This window comes from Miniopterus natalensis, chromosome 1 (genome assembly GCF_054644295.1).
Source record: "Miniopterus natalensis isolate mMinNat1 chromosome 1, mMinNat1.hap1, whole genome shotgun sequence".
In the NCBI taxonomy this organism is placed as follows: domain Eukaryota; kingdom Metazoa; phylum Chordata; class Mammalia; order Chiroptera; family Miniopteridae; genus Miniopterus; species Miniopterus natalensis.
In genome coordinates, this window is record NC_142081.1 from 79,374,321 (window position 1) to 79,383,306 (window position 8,986).

Sequence of the window (8,986 nt, forward strand, 5' to 3'; positions counted from 1 at the left end):
TATTAATAGCTAAAGCATATATTGTACTGACTGTGTGTCAGATATCAAATTCAAACTACATGCTACTTAAAAGACATGCACGTAAAATAAAATCAGTGACCCATAGAGGATGGATTCACATATAAATATCAAAACAGAAGTCCTGACTAAAATATCAGCAAATCAAAGCCAGTAATATATTTAAGAATTGATCCATCAGGTACTGTTTATTTTGAGAATACAGAATGGTCTAATATTAGGAAATTGACCAGTGCTTATTGTCACATGAACAGGTTAAAGGAAAAAAATGATATAATTGTGTCCAAAGGAACTTGACAAAATTAACTATTCAAAAAAGAAAATTTTTAGAAATATAGAAAGTAAAGATCTTATACTTAATATGATAAAGAATGTCTCTGTCAAACTAAGAGTTATGATGAAAATCCTAGCGATATTTTGATAAAAAATAAAAGTCTGAATGACTGTCTACTATTAACACTATTCACCATTTTTAATAGCATTAAATATGTCCACACATTTTTTGAGACTCATCTGGGAAGCAGATTCTCCAGCCCAGTCAAGCCTTCAGGTGACTCGTAGCCCCATCTGAATCTCAACTTCAATTTCATGAGATACCTGGATCAGAACTACCTGACTTATCTGCTTGTGGATTCCTGACCCTCAAAAGCTGTAAGATAATAAATGTTTGTTGCTTTAAGTTGCTAAGTTTTGGGGTAATTTTTTACATAGAAATGTTTAACTAATATGCTCTGTTCAAAAATTCCTAGTCAATCAATATAAAATCAATTAAATGATTTATAAAATGAGCTATGAGTATGGAAATGGAATAGACAAAAATTTTTTTTTGAAGATTATATGAAGTGGATCGATGAGTTAAAATTTTTAGAAGCCCAAAACTAAAAGATATAAATGAACATTTCATTGATGTTGGAATTGGTAAAATAATAATAAAAAACATTAAAAAATATAAAAGCAATAGGAGAGGTCATCATAATGATGTCTAATACTTATTAAGCATGTACTGTATACTAGACATTATATCAAAAATTATAAGTCTATTACTAATTTTATCTTTGCAACAATCCCATGAAGATGAAAATGAGGTTCAGAGAAGGTATCTTGCTCAAGTGTGTAGTTTATTTATTGAGTTTAGGCCTGTCTAAGTGCATCAGGTCTGTCTGTTCAGAAGTATTTTTAGAGTTCAAAACTCTAAAAAAAATTATATTTATTTTTAATGCAATATTTTTATTTATTTATTTTATTGAATTTATTGGGGTGACATTGGTAGATAAAAATATAGGTTTCAGTTGTAAAATTAAAAAATTTGAAATACAGTTGGCAAACTATAGAAAAGGTTTCAACAATGTGACAAAAGTGTTAGTGTTTAAAATATATGGATGTAAAAAATGTTTATCACAATGTTATTGATAAATAAAATAGGGGGAAAAACCCTAAGGATCCAACAGTAGAGAATGGTGAAATGAATTATACAAATTTATAAAACTGAATTTTGTAACTATTATACAATTATGTTTCATCTCAGTTAAGAAAATGCAGCCACAGGCCAGGAGAAAATATTCACGAAACATGTCTGACAAAGAACTTATAACCAAGATAAACAAAGAATTCCTAAACTCAACAACCCAATTAAAAATGGGCAAAATATTTCAGAAGACATTTCACAAAAAGAAATGTGTAATTAGCCAGTAAACATATGAAAAGATGCTCGTCATCATGAGTGATCAGAGCAATACAAATTAAAACCATGAGGAAATACCACTATATACTCATTAGCATGTTTATAATTAAAAAGACTACAACTTTAAATGCTGGCAAGGATGTACAACAATTGAAACTCTCACACATTGCTACTAGAAATGTAAAATGATACAATCAGTTTGGGCAAATTTTGGCAGTTTCTTAAACACTAAACACATACCCACCCTAGATCCAGAAATTCCATTCTAAGGCGTTCACTCATAAGAAATAAAAACTTATATTCACAAAGGGACTTGTATAACAATGTTTATTGAAGCTTTATTTGTAATGGTCAAAAACTGGACTCAGTCCAGCTACTTATCTATAGGAAAATGGATAAATTGGTTTATTTGTACAATGGAATAGTAACTAGCAGTAGAAAGAAACAAATAACTGCTTGTTTGTTCCTGTGTATACACACAGCAAAATGGATAGATCTAAGTCACATTATGCAGAAAGAAATAAGCCTTATACAGAACAGCACACACTGTCTGGTCCCAACAGTATAAAGTTCAAGACTAGGCTAAACTAATCTATTGGGGGGGGGGTTCAGGCAGGGATTTGATTGCAAAGGAACATAGGGAATTTGGGGTGGGGGGGTAAAGATAACTTTCTACATCTTGATAAAGGCTTGGGTTACACAGGTGTGACATTTGTCAATCCTCAGTGCTTGTACACTTGAGATTTGTTTATTTCATTGTATGTAAATTTTACCTTAAAAGAAAAATGTTAGCTAACATTATACTGTAGTTAAAAATATGAATGGTAGGAGATTAAAGATGGTGGCAGACTGAGTGGAAGCTACACTGACATTCTCCAGGGACCAAACTGGAATTACAACTAAAACAAAGAAAAAATATCCTGAATAATCAACTGCAACTGAAGACAAGCTGCAGAGTACCCTCATAACAAAGGAGGAAAAGTGGAGACCACATAGAGGTAGGAAGTACAGAGGTGAGAGAGGGCTGGCTGGGCTCCCACAGGCAGCGGCTGAAGGTCCAGAGGGATATCTCAGCTGTGGGGGTTCCCACTGAGGGCTCTGGGGCCTAAACCCAAGGCTGGGCTTCCCAGCCAAGAGCACCAGAACTGAGAAAGGTGCCTACATAACATATGACTGAGAAAAGCAGCCGGGTTATTGTCTGCCAGGGAGAGATGGCTGGAAATGCAGGCACCTTCTTAAAGGGCCAATGCACAGAGTCTCATGTGCAGTCACTCACCTTGGGCTCCAGCAGAGGGATGGCAGAGTGGACTGGAGCAGTGTGAGGAGAATCTAGGGTTGTAGGCTCTGGAGATGGGGCTCAGAGGATATCCCTCTGGATTCCTGTGCTGAGTCATTCCTCCATACTGAAGAGACAGACATTTACCTTCCAAGTAGCTTTTGCCTGAGGGGAAAGCAATTGCCCCACCCTGCTGAAAAACCTCTTACCCTATCCTATGGAATTTCTACAGCCTGAGGCTCACTAAGAGACTGATAACAATAAGCCACCCCACACTGTGGAGTTTCTACAGCCTGAGGCTCATTAAGAGAATCAGATTAATCAGAGTGCAGGCAGAGGCAGACCCCTCAGAGTGCTTTGATTCTTTTCTTGATCTGCTTCTGGACCTCAGCCTTGGCAAAGCAGACTTTGGTGTGCAACTTGGTCTTGTCCAACCGCACCCAGCCCCAACAGAGGGGCCCTCAAGCCATGGGTTGTTGATACCTCCAAACAGGGTGCTCAAGGCCAGTCACAAACAGCATCTCACATTGGCCTGCACCACAGACCATCCAAAAAGACTGAGAGTCCTAGCAGGGCTACTTAATGCATAGAAACAAACCCAAATAGGCAGCCAAAATGGGGACACAAAAAAACAAGCCCCAAATGAAAGAACAAGAGAACTCTCCAGAAAAAGAGCTAACTGAAAGGGAGATAAGCAATCTATCATTTATTGAGTTCAGAATGCTGATTGTAAGGATGCTCAACAGCATGAAAAAAGATATGGAAACTTTGAAGGAAATTAAGAATCACATAGCAGAATTAAAGAATACATTGGACGGAATAAACAGCAGATTAGAGGAAGCTGAAGATCAGATCAATGAATTAGAACACAGGGTAGAAAAAAATCACTCAGTCAGAGATCCAAAATGAAAAAACATTAAAAAACAGGAGAGCAGTCTAAGGGAGCTGTGGGGCAACATGAAATGTAACAATATTTGCATCATAGGAGTGCTAGGAGAGCTCAAAAGTAACAAGGGTTAGAGAACCTGTTTGAAGAAAAAATGGCAGAAAACTTCCCTAACCTGGTGAAGGAAAAAGTCACAGAAGTTCAAGAAGCACAGAGAGTCCCAAGCAAGAAGAATCCAAAAAGGCCCACACTCAGACACATCATAATTAAAATGCCAAAAATTCAAAACAAAGAGAGAATATTAAAGGCAGCAAGAGAAAAGCAATCTGTTACCTGCAAAAGAGCTCCCATAAGGTTATCAGCTGACATCTCATCAGAAACTCTACAGGCCAGAAGGGAATGGTATGAAGTATTCAAGGTAATGCAAAACAAGGATCTGAAACCAAGACTATTCTATCCACCAAGGCTATCATTCAAAATAGATGGTGAAATAAAGAGCTCCCCAGACAAAAAAAAGGCTACAGGAGTTTATCACTACCAAACCAGCATTAAGGAAATGTTAAAGGGACTGCTCTAATAATAAGAAGAAATAGAGAGAAACATAGGCTTAAAGAATTAAAATGGCAATAAATAAGGGCCTATCAGTAATAACCTTAAGGGCTTTAAGGGAAAGATTAACAGCCATACAGTCATAGTCAAGGACTTTAACATCCCACTGACTTCACTGGATAGATTTTCCAGACAAAAAGTCAACACAGAAACAGTGACTCTAAATGGCACACTAGATGGATTTAATTGATATTTACAGAACATTTCACCCCAAAGTTGCAGAATATACATTCCTCTCAAGGGCACATGGATCATGCTCAAAGACAGACCACATGTTAGGACACAAAAAAGTCTCTACAAGTTCAAGAAGACTGAAATCATAGCAAGCGTCTCAGATCACAAGGGCATGAAATTAGAAATCAACTATAGTAAAATCACTCAAAAACATTCAAACACATGGAGGCTAAATAACATATTATTAAACATTGAATGGCTTACCAATAAGATCAAGAAAGAAATAAAACACTTCCTGGAAACAAATGAAAATGAACACACAACAACTCTACACTGTGCATAGACACACACAACGCTGTGTTTATGGGACACAGTGAGAGCAGTCCTAAGAGGGAAGTTCATAGCACTCCAGGCCTACCTCAAAAAGCAAGAAAAATTTTTAGTAAACTATCTAACCCTATAACTTAAAAAATTAGAAAGCTCCCCTGTGAAGCCGTCCTGACCAGGGCTTTTGTTTGCTGGGAGTATTTTTATTACTGCTTCGATTTCACCAGTTGGTATTGGCCTAGTCAGGTTTTCTGATTCTTCTTGATTCAGTTTTACATGATCTCATTCACATGTGGAATCTAATAAACAAAACAGACTGAGAAACAAAATAGGTCCCGAGACACAGAAGCATGGAACAGACTGACAGATCTCAGTGGGAAGGCAGGGGTAGGGGAGTGGGTGGGGAAAGATTAATCAAAGAACTTATAAGCATATATGCATAACCCATGGACACAGACAATAGTGTGGTGAAGGCCTGGGGGGGGGGGGGAATGCAGGGTTGAGGGTATCAATGGGAGAAAAAGGGGGGATATCTGTAATACTTTCAACAATAAAGATAAATTTATATTTATATATATATATATGAATGCTGAAATATTTAGAAGAAAGTGTGATGTCTGCAATGTTTGAAATGAATCAAAAGGATAAAATGGATTAATGGAGGGATAGAGGGGTGAACAGATAACTAGATATGTGATAAAGCAAATACAGTGAAGTGTTAATGTAGAATTTCAGTGCTGGGTATGTGGCTGTTCAACATAAAATTCTTTCAACTTTTCTGTGGAGTATGGAGGTTCCTCAAAAAAATTAAAAATGGAACTGCCTTTTGACCCAGCAACCCTACTTCTGGGAATATATCCTAAGAATCCCAAAATAACTAATCCAGAAGATTACAGGGTATGCACCCCCATGTTCATAGCAGCGTTATTTACAGTAGCAACGATCTGGAAATAGCCCAAGTGCCCATCAGTAGATGAATGGATAAAAAAGTTGTGGTACATTCACACAACGGAACACTGCATGGCTGTAAAAAATAAGGAAGTCTTAACCTTTTATGACAGCATGGATGGACCTGGAGAGTATTATGCTAAGTGAAATAAGCCAGTCAGAGAAAGGCTAATAACATGATCTCACTTATATGTGGAATCTAATGGACAAAATAAACTGACAAACAAAATAGAAACAGAGGCATGGATACATGGAACAGACTGACAGCTGTCAGAGGGGAGGGGACACTAGATGAAAGAAGGTGAGGGGATTAGCCAAAGAACATATATGCATAACCCATAGACACAGACAAGAGAGTGGTGATGGCCAGAGGAAAGCGGGGCAGGAACTGGATGGCTGGGTGGAGGCTGGTAAAGAGGGGGGAATGGAGACATCTGTAATAGTGTCAACAAAAAAAATAAAGTTAAAAACGTTTTTACAATAATATGTTGGAAAAAATCATGTCTTCAAGGGAGTTACTCCAGATTCAGATGCCTTGTCCATTTTTTAGAAAAATGTAGCAGGATGTAGCATAGAGAGGTTGTGAAAGAAAGCACCAAAGTAGAGAAAAGCAAAGTGGTTATCTTGCTGGGTTATGAAAATGAGTAATGTTTATATTTTCTGAACTTTCTATAGTAAGTGTGAATGACTATTATCAGAAAATTATTTCATCTCAATCTTCTTAAAAATAGTTTCAAAGAGGCAGATTGTAACTTAGGGCAGCGCTCTCTAACAGAACTATGCACAGATGGAATGGGCCTCTGAGGTGGCAGGTTTCCCATCTCCCAGGGACCGCGGTCCAGGCTAGAAGGCCTCAGGAAGGAATATTTTAGAGAGGATTTAACAGGGTGCGGAAGATTTTAGGGTATCCTCAGATTCTGAGACTCATGTGAAGAAGGAAGTATAGAAATGAGGCTGTGACAGCCACACACTCCGAGGCCTCCACGGTGAGCTGCTCGTTGGACTCCTGGGCAGCCGGTCCGCCTGCCCGCAGGTGGCTGAGACCCGCTCCCGCTTCAGGCGCCTCGGCGGCTCGGGGTCCAGCGACTCCCGCTCGCAGCCGGGGCCCAGGAGCTCGCCCAGCACCGAGTCATCGTCCTGCGCTCGGAAGGCCCCCCGCCTACCGCCGGGCCGTGCTCGGCTCCGCGGACAGCAGCCTGGGCTTCGGCCAACCCTCGTCCCTGCTCGACGGCGCCTGCGGACAGGCGGCGACGACAAGCTGTCGGGCGGCAGCGAGGAGCCGCTGCAGCGGCTGAAGGACCGCTTGGCCCGCTACGTCGAGAAGGTGCGCTCCCTGCGGCAGCAGAGCCAGGAAACCCGGGCGGAGATCCGGGCTCGCGCGCCCAGCCGGGCGACCGTGCGGCCGGATCCGTGAGCCGCGCGCCGCCCTCCAGATGCTGAGTCCCGAGGAGACTCGGACACCTGGAGGAAGACGTCCCCCGGCTCAAGGAAGCGTGGCTGCGCAGGGTCACCGAGGCGGCCATCGGAGCACTGCGCAGAGGCGTCGAGGCGGCGGCGCTGGTCAAGGTGGAGCTGGACAAGAAGGTGCAGCCGCGGCAGGATGAAGTGACCTCCCCACGGAGCGATCGCGAGGAAGAGGTGGCCGGCCTGCTGGCCCAGATCCGGGCGTCGTCGCACGTCGGAGCGGAGCGCAAAGACCACCTGAAGACAGCTCGTCGGCCTGGAGGAAATCCGCCCCCAGCTCGAGCGCCGCTGCGGCCAGAGCGCGCACCAGGCAGAGGGGGCTTCCAGTGCCGCCCCGCCGGGCTCCCCCAGGCGGCCCTGCAGGACCAGGCGGCCGTCGGCTCCGCAAGGAAAGGATGGCCGAGTGCCGGCTGCGGTCCCAGAGCATCGGGCGGCACCAAGGGGTCCCCGGAGGGCAGCTCGGCGACGTCCAGGAGCGTCACCACCACGACCTCAGCAGCTGCCAGGACACCATCCAGCAGCTGCAAAATGAGCTTCGGGGCACAAAGTGGAAACCGATCGTCATTTGCGAGAGTACCAGGGTCTCCCCAATGTCAAGATGGCTCTGGATACTGAGATCGCTGCGTAGAGGAAACCTGGGAGATGAAGGGCCCAGATTTAGCACGTTTTCAGGAGGCGTCGCCGGGCCTCTGGATGCTCACCGACAGCTTCTGTCACGATGTCCAGTAAGATCAGAAGGCCCAGGTAGAGGCTCCCAGCACCGATTTGCCGAGGGGGTCACAGAGGAGGCCCGAGCGGAAGGCGAGGAGTCGGGAACGGAGGGCGCCCTGGAGGCCGTGGCGGAGGCGCCGGCAGTCTCCGGGAAACAGAAGGGAGAAGTGGGGGCGACCCAGGCGTCCGGCGAGAGCCAGGGCGCCTGGGCTGAAAGGGCGGGAGAAGCCGCCCGAGGGGGCGAGGACAGGTGAGGGCGCTAAGTCGACCGCGCCGAGGGGCGGGGACCCCAGGAGGAAGGTTCTAGAGGAGAGAGGAGGGTGGGCAGGAGGAAGGAGGGGAGCATGCAACGAGGGAAGAGAAGAAACCTGAGGCGAAAGGGACGGCGTGGTGACCAAGGTGGAGCTGGTGGCGGAAGCCACGGTGGGCGAGCCGGAGAAGGCCAGGTCCCGGCCCCAAAATCGCCAGCGGAGAGGGGAAGCCAAAGGCGGCAGCTGGCGCGGGAAAGGAGAGCAGAAAGAGGAGGAAGGGAGGGCGGGGAAGGAGAGAAGCAGCCCAGGAGGCCCGGGAGGCGAAGGCAGGGAGCAAGGAGGGGAGCTGCAGGGAGCGCAGAGGAGAGGAGGCCGCGCCCCGCGGGGAGGAGGCGCCGCAGGCGACGGCGACGGCCGACCAGGAGGAGCTTGGAGCCCGGTGCCAAGGCGGACAAGCAGCAGCTGCGGGAGGCGAGAGCCAAGAGGAGGGAGGCGGCGACCGAGGGTCAGAGGCACCCACGAAGGGAGGCAGAGCCGTCAAGGGGGAGGCGGCGGGAAAGGCGCGGGACAGCGGGAACCGAGGAGGCGTGGGGGAGAAGGGAGAGACGCGCGGTGAGCAATGCGCCAGGCCAGTCCCGCAG

The 8,986-nt window shown here is 45.0% G+C and overlaps 1 pseudogene; it reads left to right on the plus strand.

Moving 5' to 3' along the window:
* LOC107526107 (neurofilament medium polypeptide pseudogene) overlaps nt 1-8,348 on the plus strand; it is a 96,867-nt pseudogene extending 88,519 nt beyond the window's left edge.
* Nucleotides 8,349-8,986: the final 638 nt, after the last annotated feature.